Genomic DNA, 19,784 nt, shown 5'->3' on the forward strand with positions numbered 1-19,784 from the left:
TGCCCTGGGGTTGTTTGCCCAGACTAGAAACTGTGACATTAAACTCAATCCCATTTTGACTTAACTGTCTCATTTCTGACACCTATTCCTCCAAGCTGGGATGTACTGATCTGTGAATGTCATAAATAATCAGTAAACTACAAAACAGACTTAAAGAGAAAGACTAGATATTGAGTTCACATATTCTAGATACAGAAAGCAAAAGGGGGAGGCTGTCAAGGATGTATGCAGAAATATTTTCCTAACATGATTTTAAATGTTTGATTTTTTAATTTTTATTTTTAGGTAATTTGACAGGAAGTTAAAGAGAAGTAAAGCAACTGGAAAAAAATTCACCTTATAGCAAGAATTTCAAATGAAAAAATTTTGAGTTCTGCATTATAAATCACTGGGCTACTTTACTTGGAAATTCTGGTTTATAATGAATTAAAGGAATGAGGAATAATTCAATTTATTTAAAATTGAGTTAATTTAATAAGTGAGCTCATTTAACAATTTTTCATAAAGTTCTCTTTATATGTTGCTTACAAGGTCAGAATAAGAAAGTTCAGTAATGGCTGTGCAGTCCAGTTTGGCAGCCATTAGCCACATGTATCATTTAAATTTGTATTTTAATTCAATAGAATTTAGGATACAGTTCCTCAGTAGCATTAGCCACCTTTCAAGTGTTCAATAGTCACATGTGGCTAGTGACAATCTCATTGGAGAGCCAAGGAGAAAGATCACTTCCATGCTTGCTGACAGTCCAATTGGACCAGAATAGTGAAACAGCATGGGCTCTACATTTAGATAGACCTCAATTCAAAATCATCAGCTGAGATTAATGACACTTGCAAGTTAATTTATTTGTGTCGCAATTTTAATGTTTAAATCACAGGCAGCATTTTCTGCATCATGTCATTGTCGTTAGGATTAAATGTTGTGACAGTCTTAGTTCAGAATGTCCCCATTTAGGAAGTGTGTATTCTGAGAAATTAAAAGGATGGGCTCTGGAATCAGAAAGGCCTGTGTTTGAATTGAGTCTGCTCCTTAGAAGATATGTGATTTGGGCAAACCACTTACTTTTCTAAACACCAATTCTTTAGATTGAGATAACAATATCTACCACATAGAGGCATTGTAAGAATTAAAGAATTATTTGAGAAAACACAAGTAAAACACTTTATATAATGCATGGTACTTACTAAATAGTCACATGCTAATAAGTGTTCAAAATGTGAGTTACCTGTCATACTCAAGGCAAATTTGTATACCACAAAATAACTTCCATAAATTTCATAAACTAAAACATAGAAAGTATAAAATGCTGCCTAATATAGAAATAACAATAATAGTAATAATTGTCACTGCTGCTATTATTAAAGAATAAGATACTCCAGTAACTCAATTGAGCCATTATTGAAATAGTCTTTTCATCAACATTTTACTGATTGTCAATGTTTTAAATAATGCTTTTTATCTCATTATTGTTATCCTGGTTTCTTCACTTAAGGGAGAATAAATTAACAAATATATGTTTAACTTACGTTAATATAAACTTAATGTTTATGTTAACATAAAGAATAGATTTCTTTATTGTAATTTCATTTTAAGTGGATAACTATCCTTTTGCCACACAGTAAGGTATCTTAAGAGATAATAGGTGGTCTCCTTACCACATGTCAATTTTGAAAGATGACATTCACTCTAGGTCCTATGACCACAAGAGTTAAATTTTAAAATGGTCCACAGATGGGATTATTTTATTTTTAAGCACTTCCATGTATGCACATATGCACATTAAATTTACTTCACAGAAAGGCCTTAAGTGTTTTAAAACTCTGTTTGGAAAAGCCTTGAAATTTGAAAAGGAAAGATTTCCATGCATTGGTTGGTTTGTGGTTTTACCAACATGATTTTTATATGTGTAGATTCTTTAGAGATGGTATTTAAACTTTATACTCTATACTTTCACATTCTCATTTTAATCTATAAATCTTTTAAACTGTGTGCGCTTTACTAATCATACTGAAATATGGGTGTGTGCATATGGCTTGGAGCAATGAAGTATTTAAAAGACATTTAAGGTAAAAAAAAAATGTGTAGTAAAAAAATGTAATGCTTATATGGTTTATGTAGAAAGAATATTTAAAATGGAAAATAAAAGCTACTTTAAAATATAGAAGAGTCTCACCAAAAAATTTGTGCTAGGCATTTGGTAGAGCATAGGTATAATTGTTAAAAATACTGTTTTCATATAAGGTTAGTATGCTTTTCAGAAAGAGGAAAACATCTGTATTGTTAGCAATTCAAAATTCCAGTTTCTAGGTTGACTAGCATGGAACTGAATACTAGAATGAGTTGTCCTGGCTTAAAACATCAGTGACATCATGTTTAATGCCCTCAAGGAACAGTAGGAACATAACTGTTGTAGTACAAGCCACTTAAAGTTTTCCAAGGCTATTATATTCATGCTATCATATGTGCTACTAATTAGATAAATTTTATCTTTTTCCAGTGTTTTACCAGTTTGTGAATTTCATGTCATCTTTGAGTATAAAAAAGTATACATTTTTAACAAGTGTTTACGCTCACTGTTCCCAAATAATAATTTCTAAATCCTACTCATGACTTTGTTGATTTTGGGGAAAAATGAAGTCCTCTTCTTTTTTAAAATTCTTTTGCATAGACAGGGTCTCACTCTGTTGGCCAGGCTGGTCTGGAACTCCTGGCCTCAAGCAAACCTCCTGTCTCAGCCTCTAAAGTGCTCAGATTTATAGGCGTGAGCCACAGTGCCCAGCCTGAAAGGTTTAAAAGGCAAAGAGACATGCTTCATAAAATGTTATCTCTTAGCTCCCTTTTCAAAAAACATATGGAGAAACTGAAAGAATATAAAATACAAAACAAAGTATTTATCACTCACAGACTAAATGTACATTGGAAAAATAAAGAAATAAATGAAGCAATTAATGTAACTATCTCTTGAACGTCATCTGTGTCCAAATCCCTGGTATTAAACACCGTAGTCTACACAAAGATAAATAAGAAAGAATCCTGGATTGCAAGGAAATAGTCCAGAAAAGGAAATAAGGTAGGAACTCAAGCTACTATACGGTGAAAAGTTTTGTAGTGCTTCATTTGAGGGAGCTATGTCTGTCTGAAACAATCAGAAAAGACCATGGAGGAAGTAGAATTTGTGCTTGAAGGACAGAAATCCACAGGGACGAAGTTATACAGAGAAAGTCCTAGAAGTGGTAAATGCAAGGCATATATGGAGCACACAAAATATTTCAGTTTGATTGGAATATAATCTGTAAAAAAAGAATGTTTAGAAATAATTGGGTAAATGTTCATCAAATCAAGATCATAGAGAACCTAAATGCTGGATACTGTATTGAATAGACAAGAGAGTTGGTACCCTAAAATCATTTTGATGATAGGAGCAACAAGAACAGTATTTTTGGAAGACAAAAAGAAAGATTGATACAAGAAGAGATTATATGTGGAATCCAGGTGGGTGATTTTGTAATAGCACAGGGACAGGATGGGGAGCACCTCCCTGCACCAGGGAAGAGCAGTAATGGCATTGAGAAAGTTTATAGGACGATATGCTCTAGAGGCGGAACCCGTGGCACCTGGCAAACAATCAGGGGTAGATAACAAGGGAGATACAGAATAGCCAAGTAAATCTGAAAATTTGGGACTGGCGTTTGGGAGATGATGCTAATGCTATCAGAACTGGAGAAATCAGAAATGTAAGAATTTTGTGGGGTGGACTGATATGTTGAAATCATGAGTAATCTTTTACTTATACTTTTAAGAAATATTTATTGATATTCTACTATGTGCCAGAAGTTATGCGAAATGCTGGGGATGAAATGCTGAGTGCAAACAGATTACAGTTCATTAAGGAAGACACCTTTGATACTTGACAATACAAAAAATATAAACATGAAAGTAACAAATGTGACAAGCACTTGAGACCAGAGAAAAAGTGCTTCTAGTGCTTCTAGGGAGATTGTTTCACCCATTAAAATGACTCTTAAACTGAAATTTGAAGAGTAAGTAGAGGGAGTCAAATAGAAGAGACAGCAGCAAAAGGCCTTCTAAAGCCGAGGTCGTGCGTATGCCGCTACAACCACGACAGGGCCAGGCGTGGTGGCTCAGGCCTGTAATCCCAGCCCTTTGGGAGAACAAGGCAGGTGGATCACTTGAGGCCAGGAGTTCAAGACCAGCCTGGCAAACATTGTGAAACCCTGGGCATGGTGGCACATGCCTGTAATTCCAGTTACTCGGGAGGCTGAGGCACTAGAATAGTTTGAATCTGGGAGGCGGAGGTTGCAGTGTGCTGAGATTGCGTGACTGCACTCCAGCCTGGGTGACAGAGCCAGACTCTATCTCAAAAATAAACAAACAAACCAACAACAATAACAACAACAACAACAAACTCACTGCAGAATCTAATGGAGAAGAGAAGGAAGATGGTTGCCTAAGACGTGGAAAGATGGCCATGTTGCTGGAGCAGACAGCAAGGGGAGAGGAGGTGCAATCCCAGAAAAGAGGGGAAAGAAAGCTAAATCATGTATGGCCTTATAGTTTGTGTTAAGCTAGGAGCAAAAGGATGACACTGAAAATTTTTAAGCATGAAAATACCATAATCAGAGGACAAAGGGGTAATATAGACTGTGTGGTAGTGAGAAACAGGGGAGAAGTGAACCTTTTTAAGAATATTTCAGAGGAAAAAGGTAGGGTTGTTGTTGTTTTTTTTTTTTTGAGACGCAGTTTCGCTCTGTCGCCCAGGCTGGAGTGCAGTGGCCGGATCTCAGCTCACTGCAAACTCCCCCTCCTGGGTTCACGCCATTCTCCTGCCTCAGCCTCCCGAGTAGCTGGGACTACAGGCGCCCGCCACCTCGCCCGGCTAATTTTTTGTATTTTTTAGTAGAGACGGGGTTTCACCGTGTTAGCCAGCATGGTCTCGATCTCCTGACCTCGTGATCCGCCCGTCTCGGCCTCCCAAAGTGCTGGGATTACAGGCTTGAGCCACCGTGCCCGGCCAAAGGTAGGGTTTTATGATATGATATGCATTAGAGAGAAGTAAGGGCCAGAGTAATTTCTATGTTTTTGTATTACCCAATGGGATAAATGATATGGGCATCAGCGGAAGAGGTCCACATAAAAAGAGGAAACTATCAGCTGAGTTTTGGACATACGCAGTTTAAGCCAATAAGATAATTTCCAATTTCCAAGAAGATATACCCATAGCTATTAAAAATGAAGAACAGCTATTTCTGAGGTTGGGGAATGGTGGAGATAAAGACCTGAAAGTCGTTGGCACAGATGTGGTAGTTGAAGCCATTAGAGCAAATGAAATCCTAAAGCAGAATACAGAATGAAATGAGGGACACCAAAGACGGAACTTTAAGAAATATCCATGTAAGAAAACAGAAGGGAGACATTCCCAAAAGATTGGCAGCGAAGAAACAATCACAGAGGTTGAGAGTAGAAGAATCTGAATAATAAAGCTCTATGGAGTTTCATGAAGACCTAATTACCCATATTGTTCATGTATAATCCCTCTTGTATATTTAATGATATGAACAGCATCAAGATGTACAAACATTGACTTTGGTTTCTAGACTCCTTCCCTCCAAAACTTCAAAAGACACACACACACACACACAAACACACGTGCGTGCGCACATACACACCTGTTCCCCTGCTGTGTTAGGTAAGTATGAGGTAAATGGTTATGAAAGCTACTCTTTATTATCCTCAATAATAGGTCTGTATTTGACAAACAGATTCTTGCTATATTCTATTAAGATCTATGAAAAACAGAAACAAGAGAAAAATTATCTCTAGCATTAAGTGTCAAGAAATTACAGCTGTTATTTGTCTGCTTTTAACTTATTGAGATATTGTGGCATGCAGCCAGGTTAACTCAACAATAGACAGTATCAGCAATGTAACAACAAAGTCACTGGGCTTACATGCAAACTATAAAAGGATATTTGCTGTATTGTTCTTGCCTTTGGAATGCTCCTTCCTTCCCTTCCTGTTTTGTTGCTGCAATAGGATGTCAGCTCAAATTTACTGCCATTATTGTCATTTGGCCAATGAATATTAGGAAATGTGGTAGGCACTTACCGAACATGCAGTCTGAAGTCTGACTCCTTTAAAGAGGTTATCGGATTGGCTGAATGTTCTTCGAATATGAATGTGACAATAAGGCTTGTCTCTTTCCCCTATGTGAAGTGAACCCTTCAGAATGGCTTTGTATCTCAAACAAAAGTCATGGCCTTTAAGAAATACAATTATCTTTCTCAGAAATTTTCAAAATTAGTCTACAGCCTAAGGTAGCATCCTGAAATTCCATAAGAATTTCCCCAAAAACAACAAAAATCTGTCTTCATGAGAAACAAGCATAAGACAGAGTTTCTTAACCTCAGCACTACTGACATTTTAGACAGGGTCATTCCTTGTTGTGAGAGTTTGTCCTGTGCATTGCAGGACATTTAATCACATCCCTGGCCCCTATCTTCTAGATTCTAACAGTACCCTAACTCCTACAAGAAGTGATAATCAAAAATGTCTTCAGACTTTGCCAAATGTTCCCTTGGGGGCAAAATCACTGCAGGCCGAGAACCACTAGCCTAAGAGAAGTATCTTAATGGAAAGCAATAAAGAGTAGAATTTGTAAAATATATATGGTGTAATCATAATTTAATTTTCACTTTTCACTTTCTATCATTATATGGTATAATTGTACCTAAAGAATAAAGGCAAGCCTTTAAATAGTAAAATCACCCACTAATAGTAACAATTTTCTAATCTTTCTTATCATAATGAAAAATTAGGTAAGCTCTCTGGGATGATGTTTGCGTTTTTCTCTGTTTTGGATTTTACATACTAGTTTTATTCATTCATTTATCCACTCCTTCATTCAATAAGTATTTCCCTTTATGCTCCAGGCAGTAGGCATTGGAAACAAAATAATGATTGAGATAAGCAAGGTTGCTGCTGCTCCAGTGGAGTTTAAATTCTAATAAACAAAAGCACAGTGCACAAATAAGATTCAGCTAAGCAGAGGATCAATACAGTCTGATGTTATTGAGCAAGGATTGGCAAACTATGCTGGCTTGTTTTTGCAAATAAAGTTTTATCAGAACACAGCAACACATTTACTTATATGTTGTCTATGACTGCTTTTCTGCTGCAACACCAAGGTCAATTAGCTGTGATAGAGAACATATGGCCTGCAAAGCCTAAAAATACTTGCTACGTAGTACTTGCAGGAAAAGTTTCCAGACTCCTATAACAGAGTGAGATTGGGTGGCCGTTTTTGATTAATTGGAGAACAACATTTTGCAAAGATGATAGCTACTAGACATTTAAACTGATAGCTGCTAGAAGGAATCAGGCCTGAGAAGAAGAGAAAGGGAAGAGCAGGCAAAGGAGAGGCTGGAAAGAAACCCCTAAGGCAAGAATGAGCTAATGTGGTTGAGAAATAGGAATGGTCAGAGATGAGATATGAAAGATAATGTGAGCCTGACCATGCAGGGCTTTGTCGGTAATGCTAGAGATGAAGATCTTTACTCCAAGTGAGATAGGAAGCTGAGTGGGATTTGAAAGTTTTGTGTGTTGTGACCTAAGTTACGTTTTAACTGGAATGTTCTGGCTGTTCTGCTGAGAACAGAATATAGGAAGGCAGGAGAGATCATTTAGGAGGTTAATAGTCAAGCCAACAGACAGTAATTTCTTGACTGGACTATTAATAGTGAATATGGAGAGAGGGAATGAGTTTGGGTTAAGTTTTAGAAGTAAAATTTACATGACTTGTCAGTAAGGTAGAAATGAAAGGTAAAGAAAGAAACAGAAAGGTAAAGAAAGAAACAGAAGAGTAACCCCTAGATTTTTGAATTAAATATGTGCAGGAGGAAATGGGCTTGAGGGTTTATGATATCAGAAGTTCTGTTTTGGGTTTATTAAATATTCATGTAGAAATATCAAGTAGATATAGAGATATAAGGTTCTGGAGTGGCAGGCAGAAGTCAGAGTTGAAGTTAAATATTTGGATGGTATTTAAGGCCATGAGAGAGGATGAGGTCATTTAAAGAGATGTTGCAGATGGAGAAGAGCAGACCAGAGGACTAGTCAGTTCCACATTGAGAAATTAACTACGAGAGCAGGATGCAGTAGAAGACAACAAGAAGTAATGTCTGGTGAGAAAGAAGTAAAACTAGCAAAGTGTGTTGTCCTGGAACTGTCGTTTGATGAATAGAATACCTCGTTGTCTTTCCAGACCAACTATTTATGTTCCTACTTTACAACAAACTGAGAGTTGCCTCCGGGCGCGGTGACTCACGCCTGTAATCCCAGCACTTTGGGAGGCCGAGGCGGGCCGATCACAAGGTCAGGAGATCGAGACCGTCCTGGCTAACACGGTGAAACCCCGTCTCTACTAAGAATGCAAAAAAATTAGCCGGGCGTGGTGTGGGCGCCTGTAGTCCCAGCAACTCGGGAGGCTGAGGCAGGAGAATCGCCTGAACCCGGGAGATGGAGCTTGCAGGGAGCCGAGATCGGGCCACCGCACTCCAGCCTGGGCGACAGAGTGAGACTCCGTCTCAAAAAACAAACAAACAAAAAAGAAACAGAGTTAATGAGATTGGGTGACTGGTCAAAACTAGTAATCAGACGAGTGAGGACAAAAATCAGATGTTATTCATCTTACATACAGAGCTCTTGTGGCCATGAAATACCTGAGGTGGATGCTTGGTTTTTGTCTAGTTAGCATCTCTTTGAGGAACTATCTCCTCACTTCATCCTCATTCCATGTTGGTGGAATGAAGCCCACTAATCAGACCTTCAATCTTATGGCTCCAGTAACTATTTGGGGTATGAATTAATGATACAATCCAGGCTAATCGATCTTTCTTAGGAATTGTTGTTTTTTTTTGAGACGGAGTCTCGCTCTGTTGCCCAGGCTGGAGTGCGGTGGCGCGATCTCGGCTCACCGTAAGCTCCGCCTCCCGGGTTCACGCCATTCTCCTGCCTCAGCCTCCCGAGTAGCTGGGACTACAGGCGCCCACACCACGCCCGGCTAGTTTTTCGTATTTTTTAGTAGAGACGGGGTTTCACCGTGTTAGCCAGGACGGTCTCGATCTCCTGACCTCATGATCCGCCCGCCTCGGCCTCCCAAAGTGCTGGGATTACAGGCGTGAGCCACTGCGCCCGGCCAATAAGCTCTTTCAACTGTGGAGTAGGGGACTACTTTCACAGGGATAATGAGCTGTGAGAATGACGAATGCCTAGAACTGCCAGTGCCTAACTTGCTACCAAGTGGGGGAAGATACTGCTTAAAAATAGGACCAACGCTGAAACAACGTGATAGTTGTGTGAGCGTCTGGAAACTCAGTTGGGCCTGGGGATAAAAGTACAACTCCCCACGACGCCGCTCCTTTCCTCATTATTTCACTTAAACTGGTTTGAATTGAGTTTTTACCATTTGAACTCCCAGAATTTCTAACACAACACTTTGTCTTGTTTATCTGTGTACACCAGCGTATCTCCATCCATACACAAAAGATGCTTAATAAATATTTATTAAATAAGATGGAAAATGAGTATTTAATAACATACCCTGATTTAAAATTAAATCATTAGTTTAGCTATTTAACACTGAAAGGATTTTAAAGGTTTTTCCTCCCGTTACTAGACAAAGACATTTAGTTTTCTGAGAAAACACAGTTTCAACCAAAATTGTTGATCTTTTCAAAATGTCAACATTGACAAGTAAATAATTTAACTAATTTTTAAAAATTTAAGGTCACTTTCTTCTTTTTTCTCTCCCCTTTATTTTCATAGTTCAGTGAATGGACAAAGAATTACTTTAGGACAACATTCATTTAATGGTTTCAGTTGCCTTTCTCTCTCTAGTCTTTAAAGTATATTATCCCATTTACCTTCTTTCCTATGTTTGTTCCCCCTTGGGTTCTAACTTGATAAATTGGTCTTCAACCTAAGTCTTTATAAAATTCCTTTTGTATCTCTAAGTTGCAAATACACCTTTAAGCTTATGAAAAATAAGTTAGTATGAGTACTGATATAATCAGTGTTGCCATTTTATTATAACAATACAATTTTTTTCCTTTTGAAAATTGTGAGTGAAGATTATTAGAACTATGAGTCTTCCATTGTGTGAGAGAGGAAATAGAATTTTCAATTATTCCTCATTTTAATGGAATCAGAATGAAAAATCTGACTCCTCTATCTAACTGTAAATGTAGTGGCCATAATCTTGGTACTAATTTTTCCTTTCTGAAATTACTGACACTGCTACCATTTTTATTACCAGAGGGAAAGTAATCCACTATTTTCTGGGACTACCTTAAAGAAAAAAGTAGTGAAATTTTAGCACTCTCTGAAAAAAAAAAGGAATTTTTACTTTTAAGTGTCCACTTCTAGGGCCTATAAATATTCTGATTCTACCTACCACAGTCTCCACACCTGTAATGTCTTAAATCAGAAACTGTAACAAATCTGGTTTGTGGCTATGAACAGGGTGGGCTCCACTGAAATACACGACCACCAACCTCTACAGTTAACTTTAGTCACTGCATAATTCATTTTTACTACTGCTGTGTTTTTTCTGCTTTATCGAAAGTTATGATTTCAAGTTCTATTTGTACCTTTTCTGGCTTAGTTTGAACCAGCTTTTTTTTTTTTTTTTTTTTTTTAATGTGTCAGGTTATTAATCAAATTTATACTGATGTAAAAGTTTCCTTTACTCTCAGCATCTCTCCCTGCCCCCACAATTTTTCACTATTTGGATCAAGGTAGCATTTACTGAGTACTTATTTTCACACATTATGCTTTGATGACTATATTTAATTCTTTTTCTATTTTTAATGTAGATTTTATGCTACAAGCATCACTGAGGCCTCTGAGATAAGTTCCACCCAGTTGAGTCCATTTCAGGCTTCAGGTAACCATTTTTGTTTCCACAGTGATAAGCTTCTTTATTTAGTTAAGAAGTACATATTAGAATCTGCTATGTATGAAAGAACACACATCTAAATTATATAAGCATAAGAATATTTTCATCAAATACTGATTCAGCATGTCTCTTCAATTATATGTTGTATATGAGGTTATTATAAAATGACTTCTCTTGAATTTCTCTTTCTTATTGAAGCTTAACCTTTGATGACACCTCCAAAAAACATTGAGCCGTTCTTAATAAGCTTATTCATTTCAGGCATTAGCTAAATGTCATCTGGTGGCTTGTGTTACATAAATGTTGAATTTAATCATTAAGAGAAATTATCTGAAGTGGATTTGAAGACTCTTCCTTTGATTCTAGTGAAGAGATCCTTTAAGGTAGACTTCACAAACTTTCTTAGATTTGGGTCTGCTACTATGGTAAACGGTCCCATTGATCACTAGAGTTTGTGTGTGTGTGTGTGCGTGTGTGTGTGTATATATATGTGTGTGTGTGTGTATGTTTTAACTGATGGGCGATGAGAAAGTTATAATAACTTTATTTAGGCAATCAAAAAGATGGGTAAAAAAATTAAGAAGTATTTTGGATGAAATAGACTCGAGCTTAAGCAAAACAATGACCTGACAGACCACATCGGTGGTAGAGAAGGCTGCCTTAATAAATTTATTACGTGTAAAATGAACAAGTCTAAATATGGCTGGTAATGAGACAGTATCTGCAAGAGTATTCATACATGAACATTATATTTTAAGGAGAAATACCATAAAGTGAATAGAAAGCAAATAATTTGAAGACCAGTTTAAAAAACTAAGATAATTTATCCTAAATAATAGAAGGTACAGGAAACTTTACATTGTCTTATTAATATACTGTAAAGACTTTTCTACCAAAATGTAGATTTCATTTTTCTTTATGGCCCCAAGTGGGAGAATTGAGGTCACTGAGGCATGTCTAAGTACACAGATTTTGGCTGCTTGTAAGGAACAGCTTTCTTCCCATAAAGAGAAGTACCTAAGTGGGAACAGAATACTCTCTTTGTGTTTAAGCAAAGGTTGTTATATCACAAAGTGGGGTTGTATTTGGAATTGAAGCATTGAATCTTCCTAACCCAGAGATTTTACTCTATCCTAAGCTATCAAACCAATGATTATTTAACCAGATATTGTTAGGAATTGTGATATAACCCCAATTCTATTCCCCTTCTTGACTCCCCTATTTTTTTAACAAAGATACATGTTATGAATGTACCTTTGATAAAAGTATGTATCTATATCTACATATATTTATAAATAAATGTCTTTTTTTTACTTCTTTTCTAAATCATATTGAATTAAAATCAAAGTCATGATCCTTTTTCTTTAAAATGTATGTCTCATATTCATTATTTTTAACTTCTTTTCGTTGCTGGAGCTGCCACATTTTCCCAGATCCTAATCTACTCAAACTCAAACCAGATAGATAGCCTACTAACAAGAGCCCTTGCTACTAGTATTCTCATTTCTATATTTTCTTACATACTCTACCATACCAAGAATACATTCCTCAAATAATAATTTTATTTTACCTTTAACTTCTTTCCCTTTTTAAAATTTCCTTTGACTACAGAATTGGTACAAACTCCCAATTAAAAAATTCACAAATTCCCATAACTTAATTTTTATTATTTACCAAATTTTGTCATTCTCAATGTGACCTTTCTGGTATGGGGTCTGATACCGTTCTTTTCTAGGGACATTGAGACTTGATTATTTGTGTGTACTTCATTCCCCAATTTTAACTCCCATCTCTGAACTTCTATTTCCTTCACTCAGTATCCTGGAAGGTCTAGCTTACTTTCTCCCTGGTGTACTTCCTTACCTCTCTTGCCCAAGTTAAACATCCATTTCTGTCTTACTTTTTAGTAAGCACTGTAGTTACATATTTATGTACATATGTGTTGAATAAGCTGGTAGCACTCAATTTACAGTGTTTGAGAGAAGCTCCAGATTTATAATATATCCCTGTTCGTTTTTTTTTTTTTTACCAATAATATGGTTTAATTGTGCATATGTAATCACAATTCTACAATAACACATACTTCCTTCAACATTAAACCCTGAGAAAGCATGTGGCAATTCTCTGTCAATTTGGAAGGGAAGCATTCACCTATGAAAGAAAATGCTTCCATCAGGTACTTTAAAGTTGAAGAGGCAGAGGACAAGCTATCCACAAGGAATTTGGAAGAGAAGCTTGTTTCGAAGTTGGATGAGCCATGGTAAAATCTCAAACAGTTTGTTATTTTTAGCTCTGCCAAGAAATAGCTAATTTCATGCAAGAATTATCTTGCATCTGACCCAGAGCAAAGACTCCCTGGCCGTTCTCTGTATATGTTGATGCAACGGGAGAATTGTTTCATGCTTTAAAAACCAAGCGAGGAAGAACTTGAGAAAAAGAAAAGAGAGTTGTAGGGTACTAAACAATTTTGCTTTTCTTTCTGGCAGACTTATTTGTAACTGAAAAAGAAAAGACTGTCAAGATATTTGGTAACTAGGGAGAACTGAAGTGGCTATTTTCCCCCCACTTTTTTATAAACCTCTTTTTCTAAGTCAGGTTCCGTTAGGAAACTGACTAGCAGGTGGTAGTTAGTTCTTTCTTTCTCTGCTGTTGACATTCAATAAAACAATCCCGTCATTTATCCTTTTATGTATACATATTTCAAAAATCAATGTTTGCAATTTTGATTGCCTTCTCCACAATATTCTTGTGACTTGTGAGAATAAGATGAAGCATTAAAAATAGGTCATTTAGAGAGCAGGCATAGGGAATGGAGAAGTGTAGGAAATCAACTGTTTCATTACCCCAGTCCCTTTCCCAAGACTGCCTTCTAAAATGCTGTCTTTTATTTTCAAATTCATTTTTCTTCATATTCAGTTCACCTTAGCTGGTAAGAAAGGCTTTGATCGATATTTTATTGGTATTACTCATATGAATACTCCTTTGTATTATATAGAGGGCATAAGCTACACATATCTCCTGACCTCACCCTGCCTCTTGTCCTTGCCTGCTGGTTATGAAATTATATTTAAAATGTACATCTGTTTCTTCCTTAATACCAAAGATTAAATAGCAGCATGAAGCCTCCTTCATTTTCTCTTTTTATGTTGGAAATTGAGATTTTCTTGTAATCAGCAAGCAAAATAAAAACAAAAACAAGACAGGACAGGAAAAAAAAAACGGTATATAAGTAGACTAAATGACTTCCTGTTGGGGAGGTGTTTGCGTGGGGGTGCCCATAATCAAAATCATCAATCCTACCCAAGCATGACGCTGGCATAAAACACTACCAAATGAAGACATCCTGTTATTCCTGCATAAAAGGTAACTATTTGGGAAAAGATAACATATTAAGCTCATATAACTGTCACTGTGAGAAAATTTGTCATAATTTTTCAGCAGTCAGTTGGAGGAAAGGAGACTGAGAGAGAACAGGAACTTGCCTGGAAAAAAACCATAATACAATCTGAGTACAATGTGTACAGTGTGGGTGAGCTCCGACATTAAAGATCATAGAGTCATAGAAACTTGAAGTTGGTTAAGTAAAGAAGGCCTAGTCAGATGGGCTTGGTCAGATTTGTATATCTAAATATAGAAAAGGTACAGTAATAATATGGTATTGTAATTTCATGGGACCACAGTCGTATATGTGGTATGTCATTGACTGAAATGTTGTTATGGAGTGCATGACTGTCTATCGGTGTATTGCTCTTCTTATAGCAGAGGTCTCCTTTTTTCCATTCTCATAGGGTGACATGCCCTTTAATCTCTTCCTTTTAAAATTATCTCTCAACATATACACTCTTTAAATTTCTCATTCCAAGATTTTGTTCTCTTCCATCCGCACATGACCTGCATTTATGTATAGGCATTATTTAAATTCTCTTCTCCACGTTTCTCATGTTTCTCTTCTTATCTCCAGTTGGTATAGCCTATGAATGTTTTGCAAAAAAAAAAAAATTTTTTTTGAGTCAGGGTTTCACTCTATCACCCAGGCTGGAGTCCACTGGCAGCATCCTAGCTTACTGCAGTCTTGAACTCCTGTGTTCAAGTGATCCTCCAGCCTCAGCCCCCCAGGTAGCTGGGTCTACAGGTGAGCACCATCATGCCCAGATATTTTTGTATTTTTTGTAAAGGCGAGGTCTCACTATGTTGCCCAGGTTGGTCTCAAACTCCTGGCTTCAAGGGATCCTCTTGCCTCAGCCTCCCAGAGTGCTGGGACTATAGTCATGAGCCACTGCGCTTGGCCTGCAAATTTTTTTTTTTTTTTTTTGAAACGGAGTCTCACTCTGTCACCCAGGCTGGAGTGCAGTGGCTCAATCTCAGCTCATTGCAAGCTCCGCCTTCTGGGTTCACACCATTCTCCTGCCTCAGCCTCCCAAGTAGCTGGGACTATAGGCACCCGCCACCATGTCCAGCTAATTTTTTGTATTTTTAGGAGAGACGGGGTTTCACCGTGTTAACCAGGATGGTCTCGATCTCCTGACCTCATGATCTGCCCGCCTCGGTCTCCCAAAGTGCTGGGATTACAGGTGTGAGCCACCGCGTCCAGCCTGGCCTGCAGTTTTTGAAATAAATTGGAACTCTTTCCTGTATTGAAACTGTTGCTCACCCTACAGAAACATGGAAGTCGCAACTGTTTTTTTTCCATGTGTGTGTGTGATTCTCTATTTTGTCCTTTGTTTGTCTGTAGTCTTTTTCTTCTGTTGTTCTCTGAATGTTGTTCCTTAGGGTTCAATTGTCATCTCAGTGCTCTTCTTATCCTATATAATCTCCCTTTATGGTTTAATATCTCAGGTATTACTCAATTGTCAATGTTGCCAAACCTGTGATCATTTATATTCGATCATCTAATAAACATCTGCTTATTCCATAGATGTCTTAAATTTTCCATTTTCAAAATTAATTCTTTATTTCCCTGAAATAGATTGTTCTATAATATTTTCTATGCCAGTTGTTGAGGCTTTCACCCAGTAATTAAAGCTAGCACACTGGCATTTATTCTTGACTCCTCCATCTTTTGCACAGCTCGTATTTCTGTAATTATCAACGACCACTAAATTAACTCATCAGTGGTTTAGTCCCCCTTGCTAACTAAAATCACCTGGAGAGATTTAAAAATATGCTAGATCAACTAAAACAGAATCTCTGGGAGTAAGGCCCTAGAATTCGTTATTCTAACGTGCAGAGAGGAATGGAAATCACTTTTCTCAAATGTCACTTTTTTACCTCTGCCCCATTTCAGGTCCTCATTGTCACTTAATGGGTATCTCCTATATGTGGCCACTCCGCCTTCAGTCATACCCCATCTGATCCATTATCAACCTGGCCATTAGGGTAAACATTCTCAAATAGAAATGTTATAAAATCATTTCCCTCGTCTCTCCTGTTTCTATTATATACACTCTCCCCTGGCTTAAAATCCTTCAATAGCTTCCCCTGAAAAAAAAAACAAAAAACCCCTCAAATCCTAACTCTTTAATTGGGCACATGAAGCTGTATTTTCACTTACGCACCACTTGCCACTTTTTGCCTTTTGTTTACTGTTCTCTGCTCCCCACAAAATGGAATTTTTTCCTATTCTCTCCTTTTTTTTTTTTTTGAGACAGAGTTTCACTCATGTTACCCAGGCTGGAGTGCAATGGTGTGATCTCGGCTCACTGCAACCTCCGCCCCCCGAGTTCAAGTGATTCTCCTGCCTCAGCCTCCTGACTAGCTGGGATTACAGGCACCCACCACCACGCCCAGCTAATTTTTGTATTTTTAGTAGAGACGGGGTTTCGCCATGTTGGCCAGGTGGTCTCAAACTCCTGACCTCAGGTGATTCACCCACCTCAGTCTTCCAAAGTGCTGGGATTACAGGCTTGAGCCACCACACCTGGCCTCTTTTCTCTCTTCACACACAGCTTTCTTTCTTTTATGCCCTTGTTCATGAGCTCTCCTCCGACTAGAATGATCCTTCTGTGATTAACTATTAATCCTATTTATTGTATATGTCTTGGTTTAGTAATTACTTTCTCCAAGCTGGGTGAGTGCCTTTCCTCAGTTCTCATAATGACCTCTGCCTATAGAAATTACTGCTTGTACCACCTGAGTTTATAATAATCTCTTTATGTTCCTTTCTCTTTGGAAACAATGACTGGTTCATAATCATCTTTGTATATCCTGATGTCCAGCATAATGCTTGGAATATACTAGATACTTTAAAAAAGGCGTACTAAATAGATGAGTGAATAAGAAATTAACAATTTTATCAGAAATTATAGCTGATAACATAAAGATAGGTGCCTAATAAGTTTTGTCCCCTAAAACAAACAAGATAATTAAAATAGAAAAAGATCATTTCCTTTACGCTGAGAATAGGAACTTGAAAACCAATAGGGAAGACTTTCTGTAGATTTGCAACATATTAGATCTCTATTGGCATTGTTAGTTACTTCTGTAGGTCACTGTCTTCTGATTTCTATATTTGTTTGGATCTTTACACTCTTAGTTTGGCTTCTTGAGTAGAAAAATGAACATATAACTGGTCTATGTTAATTTTATTCTGATTAGCAGATACTTTTCATGTAATTACATGGTTTTTACACTATAAAATAATGTATGAATTTAGGTTTATTACTTATAACTTTCAGGGTTCAATCACTCTACATAAATTTGCCAATGTCCAGATCTGGCAAACTGAGTGATGTGATCAATACTAAGATCCCCTTCCGCCTTAAAATTTCTGAATTGATAGTTTTAATTAAAAAATACAAGTAAAAATTCAATGTTGTATTTATTTGGTATTAATCAAAAATGCATGGGGACTGTAGAGACATGGTTATAACAAATTCTAATTTTACATTCTTCACAAAAATCTTTAGGGAAAATAAAATTGTCCATATTTTTTTGAATCATGGCTTCTTAGGGAAACACAGAAAATGTGAGAAGGGCATGAAAAAAATATAGAACTGAGACAAAATAACAGGTTTACTCCAAGTTTACAAGTAGCAATATTTAATGCTTTGATATAATTCCTCTTTATTACAAAGAACAGCTATCAAATAAATCACTGTGTGGAAAAGAATTGATCTGGGAATCAACTGGGAAAGAAAATCACAAAGAAGTGATTGTGAAGACATTCATTTCTTCTTCAGATATGTAACTGTTTAATCTGAAATAAACTTTACGATGGAAAACTATTAGGAAAGTTTCTTGCTTAATTTTGCCGTTCTACACTCTGATATTGATTGTTCAGGATTATTGAGCACACATGCTGTCATAAGAATTGTATATAATTTACTATATATACTCACATATGATAGACATTAAAGGATATATGTGTCTAGTAATAGCAGATGCATGTTTCTGCCCACTAAAGAAATGGTTACAGCTTTTAATAAATATGGCTAAGGGAATGATGTTAAGATTATGCGTGTGTATGCACATATTTGTTCTGGATTTCAACTGAGTATACAAAATTATTATCTTACACCACTTGCATTGGGATCTTCAGTTTTTCCTTCAAGAAGTGAATTATTAATCACATATTTAATTTTAGAGTATTATTGTGGTAGGACTCGCCAGTTTCTTGCTACAACATCTACTCATCCCTTTCTCTTTAGAAACAAACCGGAGTTTTTATATTGCTTCCCATAATAAAAAACATATTGCCTTCCAGATTTTGCAGCTAAATTTGGCTATGGGACTAAATTCTGGCCTTGAGCTCTTTAAGAGAGATACTTGTGAGAGTTCTCTGAAGATTGGTTAAAGGAAACTAACTCAGATGGAAGGTCCATTTGCCCACCTGACCTTCCTCTTAGGTTTTAGCCTGAAAATCAGTGGTGATGGCTGGAGAGCCAATAGCTATCTTGGAACATGACGTGATTCTGAAGGTGGGAAGCAAGGCTGGCATGGTACAGAAAAAAGGTGGGAACTTGGGTCCTTGAGAAAATTGTGGAGCCACCATATCTACCTGTAATTCCTACTTTCAGACTTATTTCTATGTGTGAGAGATTTATCTTAAGTCATTGTTATTTTTGTTGTTAATATTGTTGTTGTTAAGCTAGCATTCTAGCTGAGCCCAAGCTAGGACTCAGAGTCTGGTTATATCTGACAGCCCCTGGATCAGCATCCCTCAATGCCAACTATTGAATGTAATGGGTTAATGGTGAATGGAATCTATTTCATGTAACAAAGAACAACTTGTTATGCCCAAATATGACGAGGTCATATTGCTCTTATTTCTCTCTAACTTGAGATTTGGGTCCATGTTCTCTATAAGGACTTAGAAATTGATGCTATGGTATTCTGGTTTTGTGTTAGGATGGTCACTGTAAATCTACTTAATAGTAAAAATAAAATCTTGCTTGGAATTGTGAATTAAATGAATTCTCCATTGTGCAGAAACAGGAACAGCATTATATTTTGTATGTAATACTCTTAAACAGTCAATTCATTTATTCGATTAATATTTTTGAGCTATTATGGATTACATAAGTTATGGAGGGGCTTTGTTATTTAGTCAATTCATGTCCAGTATCACAGGGGCCAGTTCTGAATTTGGAGAAAAGGGAAGAAAAGAAAAATTAAAGCAAATGACAAAAGTCTAAATATTTTCCTCAAATAATTATCTTTTTTTTCTTAATTTCTTGTGTTTACAGACTGGAATTTAAGCTGCATTTTTCTAGATGGCACCAGCCTATTGGTACATATATTAATGTCAAACAGTAATGCTCAAATCACATGGGTTCACAGTTGTCTCTACATAATTTATTAAGTATTCTTG

General features: G+C 36.8%; 1 long non-coding RNA gene across 7 annotated transcripts in view; it reads right to left on the reverse strand.

The window, feature by feature from the left end:
- Window positions 1-19,784, reverse strand: part of LOC126947844 (uncharacterized) — a 212,073-nt gene that overhangs the window by 189,385 nt on the left and 2,904 nt on the right. The gene's annotated exons all lie outside the window — the stretch shown is intronic.

This window comes from Macaca thibetana, chromosome 2 (assembly GCF_024542745.1).
Source record: "Macaca thibetana thibetana isolate TM-01 chromosome 2, ASM2454274v1, whole genome shotgun sequence".
In the NCBI taxonomy this organism is placed as follows: domain Eukaryota; kingdom Metazoa; phylum Chordata; class Mammalia; order Primates; family Cercopithecidae; genus Macaca; species Macaca thibetana.